The sequence below is a fragment of the Delphinapterus leucas genome, chromosome 17 (genome assembly GCF_059928025.1).
Source record: "Delphinapterus leucas isolate spDelLeu-1000000601 "Yukka" chromosome 17, BTC_Dleu_Yukka2, whole genome shotgun sequence".
Classification (NCBI taxonomy): Eukaryota; Metazoa; Chordata; class Mammalia; order Artiodactyla; family Monodontidae; genus Delphinapterus; species Delphinapterus leucas.
This window is the reverse complement of record NC_143145.1, coordinates 43091180-43118679: the sequence shown is the minus strand read 5'-3', so window position 1 is coordinate 43118679 and position 27500 is coordinate 43091180. Positions and strand designations below refer to the sequence as shown.

The 27500-nt window shown below is 40.7% G+C and overlaps 1 long non-coding RNA gene across 1 annotated transcript in view; it reads right to left on the bottom strand.

The window, feature by feature from the left end:
* Window positions 1-8692: 8692 nt before the first annotated feature.
* Window positions 8693-27500, bottom strand: part of LOC149746947 (uncharacterized) — a 69450-nt gene continuing 50642 nt past the window's right edge. Inside the window, exons 3-5 of the long non-coding RNA XR_016388376.1 lie at window positions 26868-27040; window positions 25273-25362; window positions 8693-22305 (exon numbers count right to left, since the gene is read on the bottom strand). This is a non-coding gene — a long non-coding RNA (uncharacterized LOC149746947). The remainder of the gene's footprint in view (window positions 22306-25272; window positions 25363-26867; window positions 27041-27500) is intronic.

Below are 27500 nucleotides of genomic sequence, written 5' to 3'. Positions count from 1 at the left end.
TTCTCTAGGGTAGAATCACATCTTAAGATGGAGATTAGATTCTTAAGTCAGTACATAGGGAAAAGTCACACATAGTAATTAAATAATCCATAACAATAGGTCAAAAGTGGCTTTGAGAATACAGTCCTGTAAAGTAATATATAGGTGTGAATGTACCAAGCAGACAGTAATATATAGGTGTAAGGTATATATACTGCATAAGACTACACAAAGTATACAGTAATATATAGCAAGAAATTCCAAAGAGGGATTACTTAAGTAAGCTTTTTAGGAACCTTGAACAAACTAATGAATATTCCATCTTCCCATTTGCTGTCACCATCCTAGTTTTCGTAGATAACTTTATCAGTTCCTCTCTAGCCCTTAGTTGGTTCTTCAGTTTCTTCTTCCAGATTGTAGTAAAGCCACCACTACCCACTAGTGGGTAGTGAATGACACTGCATTTCACTGTGTGTGGTCTGGAAAGCCCCACGTCCTCCATACCTCCATTGGTAGTTTCACTAAGAGGCTTCCCTGCCTGAATCCCTTCCTATAGGCAACTGCATTGAGTGCGATGGTCCACTGGATTTCCAGCATTCTTTAATAATGATTTCTCTCTCTGTCTGCCTCCTGCCCCATTAGAAGATTAAGCTTGGCCACTTATAAAAGAAATCCAAAACAGTAGTGGCTTAAGAGAGAAGTTTATTTCTCTCCTTCTCTCTGTCTCATAAAAAAAGTCCAGGAGTAAAGTGGTGCAGGGCCGTTTTGGTGGTTCCACAGTCATCAGGGACCCAGGCTCCTTCTCCCTGTCTGCCCTGCCTTTCCAGTTCATGGCTTCCATCCTCGTGACTGCTGCAGCTCCAGCCACTGCATCCACATTCCAGACAGCAGGCAGAAGGAAGGTGATGTTCAGGAAGGTTACCCAAAACTTGGAAATAAAGCAAAAGGATGGCTGTGTGTCCTACCAATGCCATAGGAGAGCACTGTCAAGTTCCCCCAAGGGTCATCTCACTTGGAGAATGGCCCTTTAGTTACTCTTGATCAGGGTTCAGACTCTAAAATTAGATGTTAATTTGTAAAAAATCAATAAGACGCAAATGAAATTTTCTCAGGATAGACGGTTTTATTACCTTGAATAACATTTGCCATTTTTGTATCTTATTAGCATTCTTATTCCAGGATTTCTTTTTTTTTCCCTACTAAACCAGCTATGTCGTCTTGCTGGCTCCCCTCATTAATGAATTAATTATACTGTGGCATGTGCTCAGATAATGTGTGGGAATTACATTTTTAACATTTATAGTTTTCAACAGCAGGAAGGACAGAAGGGCTTTCTCCCACCTGAGTCCACAGTCTCCCGAAATGTCCCACCTAAAATTTCTGCTTGTATCTCTTGGGCCACAACGTAGTCATAAGGCCACACCTAGCTGCAAGGGAGGCTGGAGAATGTGGCCTTCTAGCTAAGTGCATCAGTACCCTGATTACAATCAGCGTTCTCATTCTAGATAGGCAGAGATCAGAGAGCAGAGACAACTACTAGTCTTTGTCACAAGAATATAGATCCATTGATTATACCCCCTTTAACCTGTATTTTTGCCTCTCCCTCTGTCTTGGCTTTCCAGTTGCCTAAAAGCATACTCAAAGAGCTCTGACCCCTTGGTCCTGAATCCTTCTCCAGCTATCGTGATGACATTCTCCTTTTTCCCCAGTCAGGGTCCTAGAAAGAACAATCTTATTCGGTTCCACTTTCTCACCGCCTCTTCCACCTTCATCCACTTTCATCAGGCTTTTGTTTCTCTCACCCCACTAAGTCTGCTCTCACAGGTTACTGCTAATCCTCCAAACATAAAACTCAAATCAACTGCATCTTGCACAAGCACGTATGTAATAAATGATTACTAAATTATTCAGTGTGGTGGCTGATTTCTAAGTTATTCTTTCTTAGTACAGAGTTACTTTCTGTTCTGAATTGCAAAAGTAATATTTTAGTTTCATTATGGGCTACGTCGTTTCTTTTGACTTGTTCATGAAAAGTTAATTCTCAGAGATCACTTTGTTTCTGTGCAAAACTGCATTCTAACTTCCAAAAAATTAGCCTAACGGCACACTTTTGGAAATGACCTTTTTGTAAGCTCGGGTATGTTTATTCAGTTCTCCTGTCTATTGAATAGAAAAAAGAAATTGGATGTTTGTTGCTAATAAAAGCAGATTTCACTTAGATTGCTTCCAAACACAACAGATCCGTGACAAGGTGTTTACCTGGCTAACTCAGAGAAAAACTACCCATTTTGAAACCCCCAAGGGAAAAACACCAGTAAGATCCTTGATAATGCATTTTCCTCTATTCTTGAACTCCCTCTTGATTCTCCCTCAAAATATGGATCTACATATGTTCAAGTTCAATTTTTGTTCTAAACTAGAGATTTTAATGTCCCAAATGGATGCTTTGCCCTCTGTAAGCCTCTCCCTGTTTGCGTGCTTCATTCATCGCCTGGGGCTGCTCTTTTGGGATTGGGGGCTGGGACCTGGAATCCCGGGTGGTTGGGGATTGGTGCCGTGATGTGGCTATACTGCCCCGATGTGGTTATACTGCCCCGATGTGGCAGATTTCCTTCTATTTCAAATGCTGCCTCATTTTTTCTCTCATGCTTCCTTGAGAAACAACCTATTAATGAGGAATGGTTTCTGAGTGAGTACATCATAGGACATTGAGGGGCAGTGGTGGGCTTGAAGGGAACCCAAAACATTTCTTCCATCCCTTCCTCACAGGTTTTGGGGGACATATGCGGAAGTAAAAATGAAAGCTTGGAACTTTAGTAAGCAACCCTCCTCTGCCGTATCTGAAGAGCATCTCCAGCAGGAAGAAGGCAAAACCCCTAGGAAAGAAGTCTGTCAGTTTTTAATCAGCTGGAGTTTGTCTGACCCTGCCAAATTAAACAGAGGTTGCAGTTTGGGACTTATAAGTTAAATCTGGCCCTCGGACATGCTGCGTTTGGCTGATGGTGTTTTTTGTTTGTGTTAGGTTTTAATTTTTAAAAAGTAATATTTAAAAGAAAGATTTCATAGAATAATCTAGACTTCTGGCTTCAGCGATGTTGTATTCCTGAGTTGCAGCAATTGGTTGGAATGGAGTAGCTGCTCCTACCTTTAGATGGAGTTTGCCCACTGCATTTTGTCACATTCCTCACTTATCCCTGTTATTGCTGCTGCTTCCCTCGTTTACAATATGTGCTGGGGCCCTTTGGAATCTCTACTGTAAACAGCTGGAGATGAGAAAGGAAGTAGAGTTATAAGGGAACACTTCACAGAGGATAAGACCTTAAGCTGGTCCTTGAAAACTGAGTAGAAATGTTCTTGGTAGAGGAGAGCACTAGTTAAGAGCACTCTAGGTAGAAAAGACAAATAGACAAAAGACATAGAGTTATGAAGGTTATCGGGAAGGATCAGAACCTGAAGAAGGGCTAGAGTAATCTTTCACGTGACCTTGGATTTCAACAGATTTCAGTGCCAGTCCAAGCTCTACCACATAAGGTCTGTGTGACTCTGTGCCAGTTATTTAATTTCTTTGAGCCTCAATTATTCTGTATAGTGGACATAATAGTAACTCTACCATATGGTTGTGACTACAGAATAGTCACATGACTACAGGTCACATAGGTTTTTACTTAAAAAAATATTTACTGGAGTATAATATACATACTCAAAATTGCACATATCATAAATATGCAGTCAGTGGATTTTAATGAACTGAACTTCCATCCATGTAATAAGTACCCAGATCAAGAAACAGAAGATACCATCATTCCAGGGGTCCCCCTTATGCTCCTCTGGTCACTGGCCACCCTCCCAGGTCACCACTGTCCTGACTTCTAACAGCATAGATTAGTTGTACCTTTATTTGTACTTTATATAAGTGGAATCTTATAGTAGGTACAATTTTTGCCCAGCTTCTTCTACTCAACATTACATTTATGAGATTCATCCGTATTGTTGCATGTAGTTCGAGGTCATTCATTTTCAATGCCATATAATATTCCATTGTGTGAATACCCCACAATTTATTTACCCTTTCTTGGTTAATGGACATTTAGGTAACTTTCTGGGTTTGGCTCCTAAAAATAGTACGGTTTATGAAAATTCTAAAAAGTCTAGTACATGCATTTTGGTGAACATATGCTTGTGTTTCTGTTGAGTATACACCCAGGAGTGAAATTAGAGGGTCACAGGCTATGCATATGTTAAGTTTTAGTAGATATTGCTAAATAGTTTTCCAAAGTGATTGGAACCAATTTATATATCCAGTAGTCTATGAGGGTTCTGGTTGCTCCATATTTTTTCCAGAACTTGGTATTTTTATTTTCATTTTTGCAATTCTGATGGAGGTATAGTGTTATCTCATAGTGGTTTTAAAGTACATTTCCTTCATGGATAAGGAAATCTAACATCTTCTCATATGTTTATTGAACATTTTGGATATTCTCTTTTGTGAAATATCAGTTTAAATCTTTTGCACACTTTTTTTATTGAATCATCTGTGGTGGGTTTCTTTGTATTGATTTGTATGATTCTTTATATATTTGGTATAAGGCTTTGTTGGATATACGTATCACAAATATCTTATCCTACTCTGGTTGCTTTTTCACTCTGTTAATGATGTCTTTTGGTGAACAGAAGCTCTTAATTTTAACATTGTAAATATTTCAGTTTTTTCTTTTATGGTGAGTCCCTTTTTGTCTTGTTTATGAAATCATTGCCTACTCTAAGATCTTGAGGATGTCCTGTGTTACCTTCTCAAAGCTGTATTATTTTACCTTTTACATTTAGATCTGTGATTCATCTGAAATGCATTTTTGTTTATGATGTGAGGTAGGGGTCAAGATACATTTTTTCCCCATTATATATCCAATTGACCCAGCACTATTTATGAAAAAATCATCCTGTCGCCTCTGAAAAGGATATGGCACTGTCTCCTTTGTCATAAGTTAGGTTTCTGTTCATGTATAACTGTGTTCTGCTCCATTGGCCTTTCTGGTTATCCTGGTGGAAATGCTACACTGTCTTAACTGCTAAAACTTTGTAATAGGTCTTGGTATCTGGGGGGGGTTAAGTCTTCAGGCTTTTTTTAAAGTCTTTTTCTTTAAGATTGCCTTCATTCTCCTTGAGCTTTTGCATTGCCACATGAATTTTAGAACCAGTGAGTCAGTTTCCTATGCCCTGAAGTACTAGAAATTAGTGTCCTTGAAGTGTATCACATTAGTATCTGAGAGTCCAGAAGGGCAGGGCTTGTATGAGTTTCCAAATCAGATTGTCTCCAGGGTGACCATCCAGCGTCTTCCCACTCTTTTTCTCTGACTCCCAGTTATCCAAGTCTGCAGCCCCTGAAAGTCACTTGGGTGAAAGCCCCTCCTGCTCACAAGAATGCCAATGTTCATATCAAGGTTATCCCTATAGTTGTTAACAAGTTTCCACTTCTTGGTGGGTACCAGAGTAATGTTGGGTTCCATGAAGAAGACAATAGCCTATTCCCTAGTTCTTGCAACTTTGTTTCCTGAGCCCTGAAATAGCTCAGACTATGCCGGGAGCCTCAAAAGTTTTTCTGTTTCTTCACCTCTGGGCATAACCTCTGGCCCATGAGCCCACTAACTATTTCAAGAAATGTAGTTCAGTTTCTGAGCTTAAACATTATTCAAGGAGCCAGAAAAAAAAACCTTGCTCATCGTTTCTCTTCAAATTCCTCTTTCAATCACGAGTTATACAAATGAAGCTCCAGATATATGAGTGAATGCACAGAGACTCTGGGGCCTGGCTATGGGTATGTTTTCTCTGTTCACAGTGTCTGAGTCCCAGCTAACAAGTCAAAAATGCCCAAAACTCACACAAAGTACATAAACAATTCTAGTCTCATAAAATGCACTCGATAAACGATCCCTGGAAAGCATCTTCTATTACTGATTTAGACTTCCAACAGTAGGGATAGCATTTAGAATTTGGTGTCTATGGGGACTTCCCTGGTGGCACAGTGGTTAAGAATCCACCTGCCAATGCAGGAGACATGGTTTTGATCCCTGGTTCAGGAAGATCCCACATGCCACAGAGCAACTAAGCCCATGCACCACAACTATCGAGTCTGCGCTCTAGAGCCAGTGAGCCACAACTACTGAGCCCGCATGCCACAACTACTGAAGCCTGCACAAGCCCATGCACCACAACTACTGAGCCCACACACTGCAACTACTGAAGCCTAAGCACCTAGAGCCTGTGCTTCACAACAAGAGAAGCCACCACAATGAGAAGCCCGTGCACTGCAATGAAGAGTAGCCCCCACTTACCACAACTAGAAAGAAGCCCACACACAGTAATGAAGACCCAATGCAGCCAAAAAAAAAAAAAAAAGAATAGAAGAATTTGGTGTCTATGACAAAGCAGAGACAATAGTTTCTCTCTTTTCTTTTTTTTCCCCTTCCTTTGCCATCTCCTCTTCTTTTTCACTTTTCCTATCACTCTCCTCTTTTCTCTCTTTCTCTTAATTCTTCACTAACTTCTGTTATTAATTATAATAGCTTAAATTAATTTGCTTGAGTTTTGTAGATAGAAAATGATGCAATCTGAAAATAATGATACATTTATCTCTTTTTCCAACAACTCTTACTTTCCTTTCTTACTTCACTGGACTTTCTTTTTTTTATGTTTATTTATTTATTTTCTTATTAGTCAGCTATTTTATACACATCAGTGTATACATGTCAATCCCAATTGCCCAATTCATCACACCACAACCCCCATCCCCAGCCGCTTTGCCCCCTTGGTGTCCATACGTTTTTTTCTCTACTTCTGTGTCTCAATTTCTGCTCTGCAAACTGGTTCATCTGTACCATTTTCTAGGTTCCACATATATGCGTTAATATACGATATTTGTTTTTCTCTTTCTGACTTACTTCACTCTGAATGACAGTCTCTATATGCATCCATGTATCTACAAATGAACCAATTTCATTCCTTTTTATGGCTGAGTAATATTCCATTGTATATATATATTACAACTTCTTTATCCATTCATCTGTCGATGGGCATTTAGGTTGCTTCCATGACCTAGCTATTATAAATAGTGCTGCAGTGAACATTGGGGTGCATGTGTCTTTTTGAATTGCGGTTCTCTCTGGGTATATGCCCAGTAGTGGAATTGCTGTGTCATATGATAATTCTATTTTTAGTTCTTTAAGGAACCTCCATACTGTTCTCCATAGTGGCTGTATCAATTTACATTCCTACCAACAGTGCAGGAGGGTTCCCTTTTCTTCACACCCTCTCCAGCATTTGTTGTTTGTAGATTTTCTGATGATGCCCATCCTAACTGGTGTGAGGTAATACCTCATTGTAGTTTTGATTTGCATTTCTCTAATTATTAGTGATGTTGAGTAGCTTTTCATGTGCTTCTTGGCCATCTGTATGTCTTCTTTGGAGAAATGTCTCCTTAGGCCTTCTGCCCATTTTTGGATTGGGTTGTTTGTTTCTTTAATATTGAGCTGCATGAGCTGTTTATATATTTTGCAGATTAATCCTTTGTCCGTTGATTCGTTTGCAAATATTTTCTCCCATTCTGAGGGTTGTCTTTTCATCTTGTTTATGGTTTCCTTTGCTGTGAAAAAGCTTTTAAGTTTCATTAGGTCCCATTTGTTTATTTTTGTTTTTATTCCCAGTACTCTAGGAGGTGGATCAAAAAAGATCTTGCTGTGATTTATGTCAAAGAATGTTCTTCCTATGTTTTCCTCTAAGAGTTTTATAGTGTCTGGTCTTACATGTAGGTCTCTAATCCATTTTGAGTTTACTTTTGTGTATAGTGTTAGGGAGTGTTCTAATTTCATTCTTTCACATGGAGCTGTCCAGTTTTCCCAGCACCACTTATTGAAGAGACTGTCTTTTCTCCATTGTATATCTTTGCCTCCTTTGTCATAGATTAGTTGACCATAGGTGTGTGGGTTTATCTTTGGGCTTTCTATCTTGTTCCATTGATCTCTGTTTCTGTTTTTGTGCCAGTACCATATTGTCTTGATTACTGTAGCTTTGTAGTATAGTTTAAAGTCAAGGAGTCTGATTCCTCCAGCTCTGTTTTTTTCCCTCAAGACTGCTTTGGCTATTTGGCGTCTTTTGTGTCTCCATACAAATTTTGAGATTATTTGTTCTAGTTCCATAAAAAATGCCATTGGTACTTTGATAGGGATTGCATTGAATCTGTAGATTGCTTTGGGTAGTATAATCATTTTCACAATATTGATTCTTCCAATCCAAGAACATGGTATATCTCTCCATCTGTTGGTATCATCTTTAATTTCTTTCATCAGTATCTTATAGTTTTCTGCATACAGGTCTTTTGTCTCCCTAGGTAGGTTTATTCCTAGGTAGTTTATTCTTTTTGTTGCAATGGTAAATGGGAGTGTTTTCTTGATTTCTCTTTCAGATTTTTCATCATTAGTGTATAGGAACGCAAGAGATTTCTGTGCATTAATTTTGTATCCTGCAACTTTACCAAATTCATTGATTAGCTCTAGTAGTTTTCTGGTGACATTTTTAGGATTCTCTATGTATAGTATCATGTCATCTGCAAACAGTGACAGTTTTACTTCTTCTTTTCCAATTTGTTTTCCTTTTGTTTCTTTTTCTTCTCTGATTGCCATGGCTAGGACTTCCAAGACTATGTTGAATAATAGTGGTGAGATTGGACATCCTTGTCTTGTTCCTGATCTTAGAGGAAATGCTTTCAGTTTTTCACCATTGAGAATGATGTTTGCTGTGGGTTTGTCGTATATGACCTTTATTATGTTGAGGTAGGTTCCCTCTATGCCCACTTTCTGGAGGATTTTTATCATAAATGGGTGTTGAATTTTGTCAAAAGCTTTTTCTGCATCTATTGAGATGATGATATGGTTTTTATTCTTCAGTTTGTTAATATGGTGTATCACATTGATTTGCGTATATTGAAGAATCCTTGCATCCCTGGGATAAATCCCACATGGTGTATGATCCTTTTAATGTGTTGTTGGATTCTGTTTGCTAGTATTTTGTTGAGGATTTTTGCATCTATATTCATCAGTGATATTGGTCTGTAATTTTCTCTTTTTGTAGTATCTTGGTCTGGTTTTGGTATCAGGATGATGGTGGCCTCATGGAATGAGTTTGGGAGTGTTCCTTCCTCTGCAATTTTTTGGAAGAGTTTGAGACGAATGGGTATTAGCTCTTCTCTAAATGTTTGATAGAATTCACATGTGAAGCCATCTGGTCCTGGACTTTTTTTTGTTGGAAGATTTTTAATCACAGTTTCAATTTCATTCCGTGTGATTTGTCTGTTCATATTTTCTATTTCTTCCTGGTTCAGTCTTGGAAGGTTATACCTTTCTAAGAATTTGTCCATTTCTTCCAGGTTGTCCATTGTATTGGCATAGAGTTGCTTGTAGTAGTCTCTTAGGATGCTTTGTATTTCTGTGGTGTCTGTTGTAACTTCTCCTTTTTCATTTCTAATTTTATTGATTTGAGTCCTCTCCCTCTTTCTCTTGATGGGTCTGGCTAACAGTTTGTCAATTTTGTTTATCTTCTCAGAGAACCAGCTTTTAGCTTTATTGATCTTTGCTATTGTTTTCTTTGTTCCTATTTCATTTATTTCTGCTCTGATCTTTATGATTTCTTTCCTTCTGCTAATTTTGCATTTTGTTTGTTCTTCTTTCTCTAGTTCCTTTCGGTGTAAGGTTAGATTGTTTATTTGAGATTTTTCTTGTTTCTTGAGGTAGGCTTGTATAGCTATAAACTTCCCTCTTAGAACTTTTACTGCATCCCATAGCTTTTGGATCATCGTGTTTTCATTGTCATTTGTCTCTAGGTATTTTTTGATTTCCTCTTTGATTTCTTCAGTGATCTCTTGGTTATTTAGTAACGTATTGTTTAGCCTCCATGTGTTTGTGTTTTTTCCTTTTTTTCCCCTGCTATTGATCTCTAATCTCATAGCATTGTGGTCAGAAAAGATGCTTGATATGATTTAAATTTTCTTAAATTTACTGAGGCTTGATTTGTGACCCAAGATGTGATCTATCCTGGAGAATGTTCTGTGCACACTTGAGAAGAAAGTTCAGTCTGCTGTTTTTGGATGGAATGTCCTATAAATATCAATTAAATCTATCTGGTCTGTTGTGTCATTTAAAGCTTGTGTTTCCTTATTAATTTTCTGTTTGGATGCTCTGTCCATTGGTGTAAGTGAGGTGTTAAAGTCCCCCACTATTATTGTGTTACTGTCAATTTCCTCTTTTATAGCTGTTAGCAGTTGCCTTATGTATTGAGGTTCTCCTATGTTGGGTGCATATATATTTAAAATTGTTATATCTTCTTCTTGGATTGATCCCTTGATCATTATGTAGTGTCCTTCCTTGTCTCTTGTCACATTCTTTATTTTAAAGTCTATTTTATCTGTTATGAGTATTGCTACTCCAGCTTTCTTTTGAGTTCCATTTGCATGGAGTATCTTTTTCCATCCCCTCACTTTCAGTCTGTATGTGTCCCTAGGTCTGAAGTGGGTCTCTTGTAGAGAGCATATATATGTGTCTTGTTTTTGTATCCATTCAGCAAGCCTTTGTCTTTTGGTTGGAGCATTTAATCCATTCACATTTAAGGTAATTATCGATATGTATGTTCCTATGACCATTTTCTTAATTGTTTTGGGTTTGTTTTTGTAGGTCCTTTTCTTCTCTTGTGTTTCTCACTTAGAGAAGTTCCTTTAGCATTTGTTATAGAGCTGGTTTGGTGACGCTGAATTCTCTTAGCTTTTGCTTGTCTGTAAAGCCTTTGATTTCTCCTTCGGATCTGAATGAAATCCTTGCCAGGTAGAGTAATCTTGGTTGTAAGTTCTTCCCTTTCATCACTTTAAGTATATGATGCCACTCCCTTCTTGCTTGTAGAGTTTCTGCTGAGAAATCAGCTGTTAACCTTATGGGAGTTCCCTTGTATGTTATTTCTCGTTTTTCCCTTGCTGCTTTCAATAGTTTTTCTGTGTCTTTAATTTTTGCCGAATTGATTACTATGTGTCTCGGAATGTTTCTCCTTGGGTTTATCCCGTATGGGACTTGCTGCACTTCCTGGACTTGGGTGGCTATTTCCTTTCCCATGTTCAGGAAGTTTTTGACTATAATCTCTTCAAATATTTTCTCTGGTCCTTTCTCTCTCTCTTCTCCTTCTGGGACCCCTATAATGCAAATGTTGTTGTGTTTAATGTTGTCCCAGAGGTCTCTTAGGCTGTCTTCATTTCTTTTCATTCTTTTTTCTTTATTTTGTTCTGCAGCAGTGAATTCCATCATTCTGTCTTCTAGGTCAGAATTGTCAAAAACATTTCTTATCCGTTCTTCTGCCTCAGTTATTCTGCTATTGATTCTTTCTAGTGTATTTTTCATTTCAGTTATTGTATTGTTCATCTCTGTTTGTTTGTTCTTTAATTCTTCTAGATCTCTGTTAAACATTTCTTGCATCTTCTTGATCTTTGGCTCCATTCTTTTTCTGAGGTCCTGGATCATCTTTACTTTCATTATTCTGAATTCTTTTTCTGGAAGGTTGCCTAGCTCCATTTCATTTAGTTGTTTTTCTGGGGTTTTATCTTGTTCCTTCATCTGGTACCTAGCCCTCTGCCTTTTCATCTTGTCTATCTTTCTGTAAATGTGGTTTTTGTTCCACAGGCTGCAGGACTGTAGTTCTGCTTGCTTCTGCTGTCTGCCCTCTGGTGGATGAGGCTATCTAAGATGCTTGTGGAAGTTTCCTGATGGGAGGGACTGGTGAAGGGTAGAGCTGGCTTTTTCTCTGGTGGGCAGAACTCCGTAAAACTTTAATCCGCTTGTCTGCTGATGGGTGGGTCTGGGTTCTCTCCCTGTTGGTTGTTTGGCCTGAGGTGACCCAAAACTGGAGCTTACCCAGGCTCTTTGGTGGGGCTAATGGTGGACTCTGGGAGGGCTCACGCCAAGGAATACTTCCCAGAACTTCTGCTGCCAGTGTCCTTGTCCCCACTGTGAGCCACAGTCCCCTCCTGCCTCTGCAGGAGACCCTCCAACACTAGCAAGTAGGTCTGGTTCAGTCTCCTATGGGGTCACTGCTCCTTCCCCTGGGTCCCGATGTGCACACTATTTTGTGTGTGCCCTCCAAGAGTGGAGTCTCTGTTTCCATTAGTCCTGTCCAAGTCCTGCAATCAAATCCTACTAGTCTTCAAAGTCTGATTCTCTAGGAATTCCTCCTCCCATTGCCAGGCCCCCGGGTTGGGAAGCCTGATGTGTGACTCAGAACCTTCACTCCAGTGGGTGGACTTCTGTGGTATAATTTTTCTCCAGGTTGTGAGTCACCCACCCAGCAGTTATGGGATTTGATTTTATTGTGATAGCACCCCTCCTACCATCTCATTGCGGCTTCTCCTTTGTCTTTGGATGTGGGGTATCTTTTTTGGTGAGTTCAGTGTCTTCCTGTCGATCATTGTGCAGTAGTTAGTTGTGATTCCGGTGCTCTCAAAAGAGGGAGGGAGAGCATGTCCTTCTACTCCGCCATCTTGAACCAATCTTCCATTGGAGTTTCTTATTACACTATTTTTCAAGTTAAAATTACGTAAGAGGAAAAAAATTTACATAAGAGGAGTGGTAATGAATAACTCCTTTTTATTCCTTATTTCACAGGAAATGATTCCAGTGTTCATTAAGTGTGATCTTGACTGGTGGTTTGATACATTGTATTTACTATATATATTGTATTCTGCACTTTTATATTATATTTGGTAAATATTCTTTTTCTATTTTAGTGAGACATTTTTAAGCAAGCATTAGGTTTTGAATATTATCAAATGTAATTTTGACATATATTGGGCTGATCTCTTTTTTTTCTTTTTGAAATGTATTATGGCATAGGTTTTTAAAAACTAAAATAGCATTTTAAAATATATGGTTGACTTAAAATAGCATTTCTAAATATATGGATACTACAAAACTCCTAGAGGAAAACATAGGCAGAATGCTCTTTGATATAAATCACAGCAGTACTTTTTGGACTCCTCTCCTAAAATAAAGGAAATAAAAGCAAAAATAAACAAACGGGACCTAATTAAACTTAAAACCTTTTGCACAGTAAAAGAAACCATTGACAAAATGGAAAACCAATGTACTGATTGGGAGAAAATATTTGCAAATTATATGACTGATAAGGGATTAATACCCAACATATATAACAGCTCATACAACTCAACATCAAAAAAACAAACAACCTGACTAAAATATGGGCAGAAGAACTGAACAGACATTTTTCCAAAGAGGAACTGCAGATGGCCAACAGGCACATGGAAAGAAGTTCAACATGAAAAAATGCAAATCAAGCCACAATTAGATATCACCTCACACCTGTCAGAATGGCTATCATCAAAAGAATACATAACAAGTGTTGGCGAGGATGTGGAGGAAAAGGAACATTTGTGCACTGTTGGTGGGAATGTAAACTGGTGCAGCCACTGTGGAAAACAGTATGGAAGTTTCTCAAAAAACTAAAAAATTGAACTACCATATGAGTGGAATGAGCAATTCCACTCCTGGGTATATATCCAAAGAAAACTAAAGAATTAATTTGAAAAGATACACCCCAATGTTCATAGCAGCATTATTTACAATTGCCAAGATATGGAAGCAACCTAAGTGTCCATCAGCAGATGAATGGATAAAGAAAAGGTGGAATAAAAAAGAACTAGTCATCCATGAAAAAGAACAGCATTTTGCCATTTGTAGCAACATGGATGGACTTGGAGGGTATTATGCTAAGTGAAATAAGTCAGAAAAAGACAAATACTGTATGATATCACTTATATGTAGAATCTAAAAAATACAACAAACTAGTGAATATAACAAAAAGAAGCAGAATCACAGATACAGAGAACAATCTAGTGGTTACCAGTGGGGAGAGGGAGGAGGGGCAATATAGGGTTAGGGCAGTGAGAGGTACAAACTATTAGCTGTAAGACAGGCTTAAGGGTTATTGTACAATACGAGGAATATAGCCAATATTTTGTAATAACTATAACTGGAAAGTAAACTTTAAAAATTATATAAAAAATTGAAAAACGTTTTTTTGAAAAAGCAGTACCTTTAACCCCACCCCCCCAAATATGGTTGAGTTTGATTATCTAGTATTTATGTGGGATTTTTGCACCTTTATTCATATATAAATTGGCATAAATACACATATATACATCTCAATAATTTTACCTTTTTGGTTGTTATCTTAGTTAGATCTTGGCATTAGGGTAATGCTGGTTTTGTAAAATAGTTTGTGAAGTTTTTTTAACCTTTTCTGTTTTCTGAAGTAATTCACATAGCAAGGAATTGGTAACATTTTTTGGCTGTGAACTCTTTTTTGCAGATACTTCTTTGAAAAAGTTTCTAATTTCTTACATGACAGTGTATTCAACTTTCAACATTTTAGATAAACGTTGATAATTTACATTTTTCCAGAGAATAATTTATTCTATTAAAGTTTTTACATTTATTTCTTCTTACATTCCCTCCTTTTAATGCTTTATGTTTATTTTGCTTTCCTTTTTTTCACTAATTAGATTTACTAGAGATTTTTGTTGTAACTGCTTTTGTTGCTCTTTTTCCCAGCAAAGAAACAGAACGTGAACCAATTTACAGTTTCTCTGTTTCTAATTCATTAAATTTGACCTTTTTTTAGTTTGCCTAAGTTAGATTTCTAATTTTGTACATTGAATATTTAATTGGAGTTTATTTTATCTTGTTTAATAAACATTTAAGGCTACTTATTTGCCTCTGAGCATAGCTTTGACAATATTCCATAAATTTCAAATGAGTATAGTATTGTCTATAAACTATGCTTTAGCTTTTGGTTTGCCCCAAGTATTTAGGAGAATTGTTTTGTTTTGTTATTGTCCAAGATTCTTTCAAGTTTTTATCTTTATAGTTAGGATGATCTTTACAGTGCTTGTTTCTCTTTCAGCAGAAAGTCTTCTGATCTGTCCTTGAGGAATAGTAACTCATCAGGAAAGAATGGAAACTATCTTTCCATCCTCATCCCTCTTTGAGTAGAAAGGCTTTGTGTGTGTGTGTGTATTTCTAAAGTTTGACACTTCATCACAGACAAGCAAGCCCTATTATAAAAGCAAGGAACCTGATGGACCTTTAATTTCAGGAGGAGGGTTTGGAGATGTGTGATAGTGGATGAAAAAATAAAGCACTCCAGTCCGAGGTGTGATCTCCAAGTCCTGGGAATAGAGACTGGTTTAAGGAAGAGAGGATGATGGAACCCCCTTTTGCAAAACATCTCTGAAGTGTAGGACCTTGGAGGAAAGTGGCTGTGTGTGAAGGCAGGTCCAGATACCAAGAGCTGCAATACTGGGGCCCATGTAAGGGGAGTGAGCTTCACATGGAAGAAGTGGGTTTGCTCACAATGCTGCTCTCTTTTGAAGGACATTGTTGAGGCATGACTTGGGACACAGGGACCAGCAGTTCTGGACAGATAGAGAAGACTCAGGCTAGCAAAATTGTCTTGTGAAGCAAGGAGCAACTATGGTGAATGTGGCAGCAGGCTTAAAGAAGCTAGAGTTCTTCTTTGCTTCAGAATAAAAGCCTGCCTGTTTTCCTTTTTAAACTGCCTAAATGAACCCCTTGGAAGAGTGTAAGGGTCCATAGATAAGAGAAAGGCCCAAGAATGAAGTCCATGACCTCTCACCAGTCTGGAATGTGGGGACTCAAACCAGTTCCAATTAATTTGAGAAATAAATAAAATGTGATATTACTTGCATCCCTCCTGGGTGGAGCGAGTTATACATATCGTGTTACTTTTGAATTTTATTTTCTAGTGGCTGAAGCATATGCCTTGCATAATTTTCATTTTTGAAACTTATTCCTGTGTTCTTTGTGAATTTTTATATATGTTTTCATAAATTCTAAACATTTTCATTGATTTGTTCCTAATTACAAAAGTAGTCCATGTACATTAGAGAAAAATTTTAAAGATAAAAGCATAAAGAAGAAAATGAATCGTTTAAAATATGTTTTTAATCTCTAAGGTATTATTTGTGTACATATATTTGATACCCAGTGTTGGACATTTAGGTTGTTTTCAACATTTTTCTTTTATAATTAATATTGTGATGAATTGCACATTCTTAATTATTTATTTAGAATAAATCCTGGAAGGGGAATTATTGAATCAAAGGTTATATCCATTTTTAAGTTTTGTTACATTTTACTAAATTGCTTTCCAAAAAGTTGCAACTATCTCAACAGCAGTGTTTGAGAATGCCCGTTTCCTGCACCTGCTCCAACATTAGGTATTGTCATTTCTTAAATGCCATTACCTGAAGCAGGTCACCCTCAGCTCCCACCTGGATGACTTACAACAGTCTCTCAGTGGTCCCCATCCATCACTCCCCCCACTCTAATCAATTCTCTATACTCTACCCAGACTGATTCTTCTAACTTCCCTTTTAAAATTCCATAGCCCACAGAATGAGACCTAAATGTCCTCATGGTCCATGAGGTTCTTCATGTCCCTTTGGGGGCTCTTTAATCATCTTGTCATCCCCTTCTATGCCCCAGACATTCTGTTTTTAGAAGGAGTTATTCATATTCTCTCTCCCTCTCTGTCTTTGTCTCTTACTCTTCTTCTGTCTTCCAGCCTCTGCATATGCAACTTCCTCAGGTTGGAACTCTCTTTCCCCTGTTCCTCTGGCTAACTGCATCCTCTTCCACCAGAGCATTTGGACATTTTCATATCTGCAGTGTTCAGACTGGTGTTTGGCATTAGGCAACGCTGCCCCCTAGAGGACTCCTGTGTGCTCTGAACTAACCAGGCAACTAATTTGGGAATGTTTCAGGAAGTTAATCTCTGATGGAATATTCAGGGAATCTGATATCCATATCCAAATTATTTCTTTCTTCAGATATTGCCTCTACTGCATTCTTTCCCCTCTCTTCTTCCGGAACTTCAAAACCTGTTAGATTTTTTCACTGGATCCTTGGAATCTCTTATTCTTTGCTTCGTATTTCCCATCTCTCTGTTTCTCTGTGCTACATCTAATAGTTTCTTCTCTCCCATCTTCCACTTTGCCAAGTCTCTCTTCAGCTATGTACAATTTACTGTTAAACCCTCTGCTCAGCTATTAAGTTTACTTATTGCATTTTAAAATTATATAATTTCTATTTGGTTCTTTTTCAGTTCTGCTATATTACTTTTAAAATGCAATTTTCAGGTCCCTGCTGAAACTTGTAAGCCTGTGTTTTATTTCTAAAAACATAGTAAGCCTAGTTGTTTTATAGTTTGAATATGATAATTCTAGTAGTTAGGTCTTTATACATCTATTTCTGTTGTTTGGTCTTTCTGCTCCTTTTTACTTATGGAATCTGGTGTTTGAATTTCTGGTTTCTGAGTATGTCTGGTTATCTTTCACTATGTGCTGGTCATTGTTTTTGAAAAGTTCTTTGTAATATTAATTATGAGGCCTAGGATGAGGACATGTCTTTCCTGAGAGCTTTTTCATTTATTTTTGCTGGGTGCCTAGGGGTGTTTCTAGTCCAGGACCCTGTTCATCTAAGTTTAAGTCTTGAGTTTTCTCCCACTGCTAAGATGTGATAAAACTAGGCTATGGGTCACTACAAGGCTTCCTTCTGGTTCACCTTATTCCGAGGCTAAGGCCCTTTGGGGTCCCAGCTTAAATAGGGGATGTTTTAACACAGTAGGTATTTTTGGTGTGTTCTGGGCTTTGAGTTTTATCTTCTTGAGCCTGGATATCTGCCAGACACAGTATTCAGTTGTTTCTTTTGTATCAGCAGATGCTTCCAGGACAAAGGGAGCTTTGAGCACTGGGCTTACCTCTTTGAGTTCTTATCCTTCCCTAGATTTGAACCCAGAAATTCCTCACTAACTTTGTTTGTTCTTTGATGCTTTAAAAAATGATTTTTCTTCCAGCTTTTTTGGTTGTCCTCAGTGGGTGGATTGGTCCTAATTACCTTATCTTTCATAACATAAGTGGAAATCCTTATTCCTTGTTTGGCTTGGACCTAGGAATGCCAAGGGATAGAACCTGAATTTAGCTCTCAGTTGTGGGTCAGATATGAAAAGATCTCTCTAGACTGTTTAGGTGGACTCCCAGACTGAAAGAAGCCAAACCAAAAGAAGAGACCAAAGCCCCCTTTCAGCTCCTTAGATAAATGGCAGGAGGGTGTGCACAATACCCTCTCTAGCTGTCTTTTATCTTAGTCAGTTCTCCTGACTAGAGGCAGGCTGCATCCCTATCCCCATTACCTGGTCCTCAGATTCTCTGGCAGAGCTAGGACACGACAGCCTACAACTACCAGAGTGCACTTCTATTAGGGTCCCCTGGTCACCAGCCCTTCCCACAGCACTTTACTTGTAGGAAATACATTTCCCAGGGTGCAATGTGCCTCTGCTGGTCCCCCACTCCCAATCTCACTTGTTTTCTAATTGTGTTCTGACAATCTCGGACTGAATGTAGAACAAGGTGGAGCAAAGGGAGAGGAAAGGATGAGAAGAGCTATAGCTGCTTATTTTTCTTGTTGTTCTAGACCTTGAGTTTCTCATCCAGGGTCAGGCAGATCAAGGGATGCCTTCCTGTGGCAGGCTTGCTCTGGTTCTGACATCATGTCAAGGGTGGTATTATAGGCTAAATAATCCCCCCCCACCCCAAGATGTCCATGTCTTAATCTCTGGGACCTGTGAATATGTTACCATACATGGCAAAAGGGACTTGCTGTTGTGATTAAGTTAGCGATGTTGAGGTGGGGAGATTATTCTAGATTACCCAGGTAGTCCCAGTGTAATCACAAGGATCCTTATATGAAAGAGGCAGGAAGGTCAGAGTCAGGGAAAGAGATGTGATGACAGAAACAGAGGTCAGAATGATTTGAGGAAGGAAACATGAGAAAAGAAATGCAAGCAGCCTCTAGAAACTGGAAAAAGCACAGAAATGAATTCTCCTCTAGAGCCTCCAGAAGATATGTAACCCTGCTGACACCTTGATTTTAGGACTTCTGATTTCCAGAACTGTAAGATAATAAATGTGTGTGTTTTAAGCCAAGAAGTTTGTGGTAATTTGTTACAGCAGAATAGAAAACTAATAGAGGTGGACCATCAATTTAATTTATCATCTAGTTCTACCTCTAACTATTGTAGTTAGTGGGGACTGTTTTGTGATGCTAGTGATAAGTCTATACTATGTTCTCAGCAAAAACTGGCTTAACTCTTCCTTGTGATGGAGCAGGTTATTCATCCCCAATCAATTCACATCAGTTGTACATTTTCTGTGTAAAGTTCAGTGTTGATCATCACCGATCCAAATTTTGAGAGTCCTTTTGTGGAAATAAACTGAGATAGAATGAAAACACAAAAATACCTTAAAAATGCTATAAATATTCCCTCTAAGACAGTGTCTTCAATGTTTTAAACTATGGATCTACGTATTTAAAACAGGTTGTGAAATGGAACTTGGGAAAGACAGCGGTATGTGGCTGGCAGAAGACAAGCCCCGTCACCCACCCTGCCGGGACTCAGTCAGCCCTGAGCCAGCCACTCAGTTGTCCCTGAACTCCTGCCTCTCTCTCAGGAAACAGTGATGGATCGAGTATTTGGAAATTCGTTTTACGTTTTATCTATTTGCATAAATAGAAGCTAAAAATAATAAAGGCACAGTCCTTGCTCTTGAGTTCACCTGGGGAGACAAAGAGCTCAACAAATAATTACAATGCGGCATAATTGCTATGAGACAATGACAAGATGAGCAAATAACCGAACCAGGAGGAAATGGTAGAGGTATTCATTAACTAATTAATTTATTCAAACTGCAACATGCAAGCCCCGTGTCAGATGCTGGATAATTACTTACCCTGTGAATCATAAGCTGTGAAAAGAAATTTGCTGGAAACTCTAAGCACTCAGGGCCTCCCCATCTCTGCCCCCGAGATGTCAATGTTTGTTTGAAGTGAGGACATCTACACAGGCTGGACACACTTGCAGGTATGGACCAGCCGAACCCACAGACTTCGGAAAGACTCTACACCTTAGCCTCTGAGGCCTTGCAATCCTCCACTCAAAAATTATACCTTCTTCAAATTCCGTCAGGCCTCAGTGATGGGGTCGAGGTGACTGACCGTCTATGTAACCTGAAGCCCAGGACAGACTTGAATGTGTCCCTGAGGTGCAAACACTGTCTACCTTAGGGACCTGCACACATTTTCATGCTCTTGCCTTGGTTTCTCCCTTCTTACCCTAAACAGCTAAGTTCAACTTCATAGTCACAAAGTCTGATGCTCCCAAATATAACTTTGTTTCCCTGTACTTGAACTTAGGATCATTCTCAAAGAGCCTCTTCTCACGCTGTGATAGAAAACCTAATCTTGCCAATCCCAGGTGATTCCAGTTTAGACCCTATGTCCCTCTGGGTACTAATGATGAGAAGGGAAAATGCCTCAATTAATATTTCAATCCCTAGACAATCTCTGATTCCCTCTTTCTCTTCTTTCCTCTTGCCCAGCAAGAACCTAAGCCGAGGAGTTAGTATATCATCACACATGTGATGGTGCTGGGGAAGAAGCCTGAGCTCCACGGATTCTGTTCCCTGGGCATCCATCACTGGTGTTACTTGACCCTTCTTTTAGCAAGGCCAGTCTTGAGGACTGCTTGGGAGCCGGGTGAGGTCTTCTGCTGACCAAGCATCCACTTGGCTCCGACCAAAGTGATTTCCCTTTGTGCGTTGCACCTGCTGGCTCTGCTATGTGGTCTGCTCTCTTCACTCCTTGCCATCCTCTTGAGCAGATCAGGACTCTCCAAGACTCCTTCCACACCCCTACTTGGGCATGTGGAAAGTTCAGATTTCCTCTTTGTACTGTGGGAGGCAAGGAAGACCTGGGGGTTTGGGAGGGCTGACCCAGACCCTCTCTGCTAAACTCACCACACTGCCTTTTCTGCTCTCCTCTGGCCATCCTATGATGGTGTGGGGTATTCTTTAGGACTGTTTCCTCCTACAGTTAGGAAGAATAATGGGTACAAGGCCCTCTGTTTCCAAATCTCCAAGCCCATCCAGGATTTTATTACCACCTCCCTTGTCCACTCAGGTGAGGGCAAAGAGATGAAGGCTACACTAGCATTTCAGTTTTCTTGCTTTCCTGTTCCATTCCCTTCTAAAACTTTTCCCCCAGACCAATAAGAGAAAAGGACCTTATTCTTTCCTATTCTCTGGTTTCCAAACAACACCCTAGGTTAGGGCTCATGTGGCAAATCTGGTTGAAGCCTGTTTTTGTGAATGAAGTTACATTGGAACACAGCTCACTCATTTGTTTACTTACTGTCTGTGAGCTACCTGCACAATGGCGGGGTTGAGTCATTGAGATGAGGACTTGAGCCCTTTACAGAAGAGTTTGCTGACCTCTGTTCTAGGCTCTGAATCCTCTAGGTTTGGCACCAGATATTTAAAGCTAAGCTTTTTGAATCCAAAGAAATCTACCCCTTCACAACTCCCACCCTATTGCTTGGTTCTTGCAACTGAGAACCATGACTTGAAGACTCTTGGAACTCAAAGTCAAGAATGGAACTGTTTTCTTGGGGTTCCTTTGTGTCTTCCCTTCCTTAGCACAGGAAGTCTGGTCTGGTTCTAGTGATGAGAAGGGAAAATGCCTCAATTAATATTTCAAGAGGTCCCATGGCACTATCTCTGTCTTCCTGATGGTGCTTCTGTGGCTTCATCCCCAGGTAGACATCTGGATGGGACTGGTGCAGTACGCTTTCCAGCACCCTATGAAGGTAGTGATTTTCCCAGGAGAATCGGAGACACTGGCTCCTACTGAGCTGTTTTGGACAGGTTCACCAAATGCAAGAATCATGGGATGTGTGAGCTAGAAAAGATGGCAATGTCTACCATTTTCTTCACACCCTCCCTCCCATCTCCCTCCTCTTTAACAACGAAGACATGAGATGTGGAGAGTGTAATGAGGAGAAATGAGAGGTGGCCTCATCAAGAACACACCACACGAATTGTAGTCTTCTTCTCCCGTCTGATGACCTGGTCCTGTGCTGAAAGAGATCCTGAGAGCAGCAAGGTTCCGGGCGTCGTGTGTGAGGTCAGTGGAGCCTGGCCTCTAATGCGATGATCCCACTCACGTGACTCCCAAGGGGGTTACCTAAACAGCAGAAATTCTCCCAACAGGACAGGACCAGCAATGACCTGGAGCCCTGAGTCTCTGGATTCTGTGCTCCTGGGCAGATTTAGGGAGATCCGCCTGTCTTTCTCCTTCAATCTTTTCTCGGTCTCTGGTTTTAGGGAAGGAAAAAGATGAAAGTCACAGTTGGACTCCACAGCGACCACTGGGGTGAAGGGTTCAAGTAAAGGAGTATTGATTCCAAATGACCACTGGCAACTGTCACACCGCCCCTCCCCGGCCAGCCTTCTCTTTCTTTTCCTTCTTCTCTTGGAAATTGGTTCTTAGATAGCAACCACTGTTGACAACAGTGCAGGCTATGTTGGCTAAAGGAATACAGTGTGTGAGTAACAGCTAATATTATTAGCACTCACCATTTCCAGGGCAAATCTGAACACAGCATGCACCTGGTTACATTGAGTGGCTCCCCACCGTCCATGGTATCAGCTCTGACTCCCTCACATGGTATATAAAGTCCTCGCCAAGCTCTCCCACCTCATCTTTAATTATGTCCCCTCCAAATTATCTGTTTCATCCAAGCTTCAGCTTACTGAACTTTTTTTTTTTTAATCTAAAATGTATTTCATTCTCTTCAGCCAGGGAGCTTTTGGACAGAACACTTTCTCTGCCTAGAAAACTGCTTCTACCTCCCCAAACTTCCAACACATTGACCCACACCCCAAACTCCTATTTGCCCGATTAATGCCTTCTTATCATTCAGATTGCAGTTTAGTCATCACCTCTTCCAGGAAGCCATCCCTGACTCCTGCGTGCCATGATCCCAGAGCACCCTGTACTTCTGGGACATGCTCCTTATTATACTATATCATATTTTAATTGTCTGTTTACTTCTTTGTGAGCTGCCTTAGACCAGAGCTTTGCCCAGGTGCCTGGCACTTAGAAGGAATCCAGTAAAATATTTGTAGAATAAATGAACGAGCACATGTGTGAAACAGGTTTTGCTAATCCCATTTGCAGGGCACTTTACATGGCTTTTCCAAAGTCAGCCACATAACAGGGAACAGAGTAGAAATTCAAATGTAGGCCAACAAAATCCAAGCCCGGTGCTTTTTACAATGTCTTGTAAGGCCTCACACAAGCCTGGCTGATCGGAAGGTATAAGGGAAATGTGTCCTTCAGATAGGGTATCATCACCCACATAAACAATTAGAGAAGAGTCCAGAAGAAAACACACTAACAGGAAATCTTGATTATTGCCAGGGAGATGGAAATTAGCATTGATATCTTCCTTTACTGCTTATTCAAAAAAGAAAAAAGAACAGAAAACAACAAAAATACTTTGCCTCCAATTTTTTTTTTTTTTTTTTTTTTTTACCGTATGCGGGCCTCTCACTGCTGTGGCCTCTCCTGTTGCGGAGCACAGGCTCCGGAGGCGCAGGCTCAGCGGCCATGGCTCACGGGCCCAGCCGCTCCACGTCATGTGGGATCTTCCCGGACCGGGGCACGAACCCGTGTCCCCTGCATCGGCAGGTGGACTCTCAACCACTGCGCCACCAGGGAAGCCCCTTTGCCTCCAATTTTAAAAAAGGCTTATCATTACAGTCATTGCTAAAACTAATTGAATTCAGAAGGTGAACTGCGACAAGTGAATTGTGACTGTGACTAGACTACTTAATTTGTTGTTTTCTTTCAATTTATGACTCTTCGTCACAGATGATTTGTCTTTGATGCTTTTTCTGTTTTTGAGTTTATTTCTAGTCATAAAGAATCTGGTCTGTATAATTAAGAGGAGCTGAGAAAATATAATTAGCTAAACATGCAGGAATTAGATGGCAAATCTTCTTCATGACAGAAATGTAGCCCCAGACCACAGTTTTTCTTGGATAAAGACCTTACTCATTGACCCTCCTGGGATTGTGAATATGAATTGCTCCATTCCCTGAAGGCATTCCTGTATAGCTCCCTCTGGTGGTGTATCTGTTTAAAACCCACCTGCACAAGCTGCTTCTTCACCCTCCAGCCCCATTCCTGACTCTGGATGTGTGTGTACAAATCCATACTTGTTGACTTAGGAAGGCCTCTAGCAGATGTATATCAGCATGGTAAGGTCTAGTTCAAAAGTAAATGGTATTTGGACCATTAAGACGAATGCCAGAGGAAGAACTAAAAACAACAGTAGCAGCAACTTCTAAATAAACACAAAATCCCAGCAGGTGTACACCATGCCTTCCTCTAGAAAGGACCGGGTGGTTCTGTGAATATACGAGTCCAGACTTAGGTGCCCTTTGGACAAGCCCCTGGATGACACAGTTGAGTATCTGTACACGAGACAGAGTGATTGCATGCTATGGGATGTAATGGCATCATCATTATGGGTTACAACAGAGAAAGGTTGTTGTAGCCACAAGGATGTGGACGGTTTCATATGTGAGGACATATGTGGATTCTGAAGAGTAAAGTATTTCTGAGTAATTAACTACTCCTTGGACGTGTTTTGTCAAGTGGTGAATAAGGCTGATCTAAAGCAACAAAAGAACACAAGCCAAATGCCCCCAGCAGGCCTGACCGTGATCTGTGGCTTCAAATGGGGCCCCTGTAAGAGCAATACCCATATTTCATTGCCCCACTTGCTGAGTAAAATACTGTAAGGCACAAGGCCTCTGGAGTTGAAGTGTCTGGCTTCAAAGCCAAGACGTTGCTCTCCCCTGCGTGTACCCTTGGGAAAGTCGCTCAATCTCTCCATCCTTGGTTTACTCACTTGTCAAGTGCAGTAGTGCCTATTGCATTGGGTGGTGGTGAGGATTAAATGAGGTAGCACAAGTAAGACGGGGCTGTGTGTACATGCAGGCTGAGTAACTGAAAACGATTAGTATTCATTTTTAACCACACTAGCTGTCTCAGCGTTCATGTTGCTGGGTCTCCAGGTTGTGTCTCACATTTGCTCACAGGCAAGTAGCATCTGCCATGATCTCTTGGTCCTCCCATGGCCCTGCCCGCAGAGCTAGAGAGTACGTTATCACCACCTCCGGGCCACCGTCATGCTGCAGTGGACCTCTCCTAGGATGTCTGCTTGACTCACCACCACCCTCTCTCCCCTGGCCCCTGTGGTCCTGCTGACCTGTGTGACCCCGGCCCCCTCCGTGGGTGGGTAATTTAGGATTTGTCCTCTGATCCGTCCTGTACGAAGCAGTATCTGTCTTCTGTGAATCTGAAATTTGGAACAAACAAGCTCAGAAGTTGTCTTTGCTGGAACCAACACATGTTAACAAGAATGTTCTAGAGAGAAGGTTTCATGATGTTAATGCAGTCCTGAATCCCCAGCCACACTCTCTTCAACCGCGTCAGCTCCTGTTCTTCTCAAGCTGGAAGGTGGATGGCTGCCCCATTTAGAGCATCTTTCCCCTTCTCCACCCTGGTCCTTAGTGAAGACTTGTGCCCCAAAACACAAAGTTCTCTCACACTCCCTTTAAGTGGCAAACTGCAAATAGCCTGTCTGACGGTTCTTTTCAAGCTGAAAGTAGGTGTTTTGTTTGTAAAGCTGGAGCAGGTGGAAGAGTTATTATTGAAAGAAGAATGGAGAACATTTGTAAAATGAGCAGATCTCCTGTTTCCCACGGCATCGGGCATTTAAAAATGTCACAGGTGGTTTCACTAGAGGATTACGGACAGTGTGCAGAGATCCAGACACACCTGTTTATTTACCTCTTCTCTTGAGCATCACAATTGTGGGACAAGTTGAGAGGCAGAATGGTATAAAGAAAAGAACACTGGCTTTGGGGTCCAGGCAAACTCAGGTTCCGAAGCTTGTACCCTAATGTGTTCTTGTGATCACAAAGGATTTAGCTAACGTCTCTGAGCATCATTTCCCCTCTCTGTCAAATCAAGAAGGCAATACGATACCGCTCCGAACTCCTTAAGTTGCAAGTGATAGAAACTCAACTTGAATTGCTTCATCCAAAAGGGACTCTTGTTAGCTCATGGAGCCCAGCCAAGGAAAAGCTTCACCTCAGAGCTGGCTGGGTTCAAGGACTGGATCACCACCAGGACTGTCAGGTTCTCTTCTTTGCTGACTCTGAAAGTCAGCATTCTCTGCTTCTGAAGATGGGCAGCATTCAATGGCAGGGAACATGTTCTAGACTCAAGTCTTCCCAGATAAAAAACCTTTGTTCTTTGAGCTTCCATTGAAGACATTTCCAGGGAATTTGATTCCTCAGCCAAGGACCCCTGCCCAGCTTGGACCAATCATGGGGCCAGTGGGAGGAGGTGCTACGCTCGGATCAGCCTGGGTCATGTGACAGCCCTGGGGGTGGGTGGTGGCATGGTGGGGCTTCTGAGGAAATCACTAACAGCTGTCCCAATGTGTCCACTTCCTCGCAGTATCTTTATGATTTGAAGGAAGGCACCGAGTAAAGCTCCTGTTTCTGGAATAGCCTCTCTGGTGACAGACCTCCTGGAGGACACTTAGGGGAAAAAATGTGGGCATCTTGGCCTCTCTGTTCCTCTGACACTTCAGATTCATTATGTCTAACTTGGCACACACCTTCCTGACTCGCTGCTCCTGTAGACGGCCCCGCCCCTATGTCTGAAGCTATGCCTACACCGTTGGTATCTCCAGGGCCCTCTCAGCCTGGCACTGCTTCTCCCGCAGACACGTGAGTCTCATCCGCACCCTCTTTCCCATTCTGATGGTCATGGCTGTGGTCTGTTACTCACAACTTCCTCAGCAGGAGCAAGCTCTGATCCTGTCGCTGCTTCAGAATAACAGTGGCTCTCTGTCATTTCCCAAATGAGGGAGAGACTCCACAGCTCGGCATCTGAGGACTGCCACACTATCCTGGACAACTTCTAAGCCATCCTTGCAGGTATTGGGTGTTCAGATCCTGCTCCTGTGGAGCAAAGCAAACAGAAAAAAACCCTGTGAGGACCAGTGTAAGCAAAAGAGCAGGAAGGAGTGGGGCTGGTTGCTAGGCAACCATGCAGTGATGAAAGAAACCTGCACTGAGGCACATGATGTCAGAAGCCAGTGAAGTCGCCGGCAGTCTTTGATTTATGTTTTAGTTGGAAAGACTCACCAATTTAGGGCGCTACCTTGATGGAATTTTGTGAAAGCATTTGCCTCTGATAATGTGTTGAGGCCCAAGAAAATTTTCCCTGTTTGGTGGTAAAAAAAAACCCTATTAACTACTATTGTTTTTATCAAGGAAGGTGGGGGGGGCAGTTGGCGAGTACAGAGTGGGAGAGATTTTCTAAGTAGCAAAAAATAAGAATAAAATGAACATCATTATTCTGCTTTTCAGAGCTAGTTGCTTTATTTCATGATGGTTGCCTAGAAACTTTGTTTATATG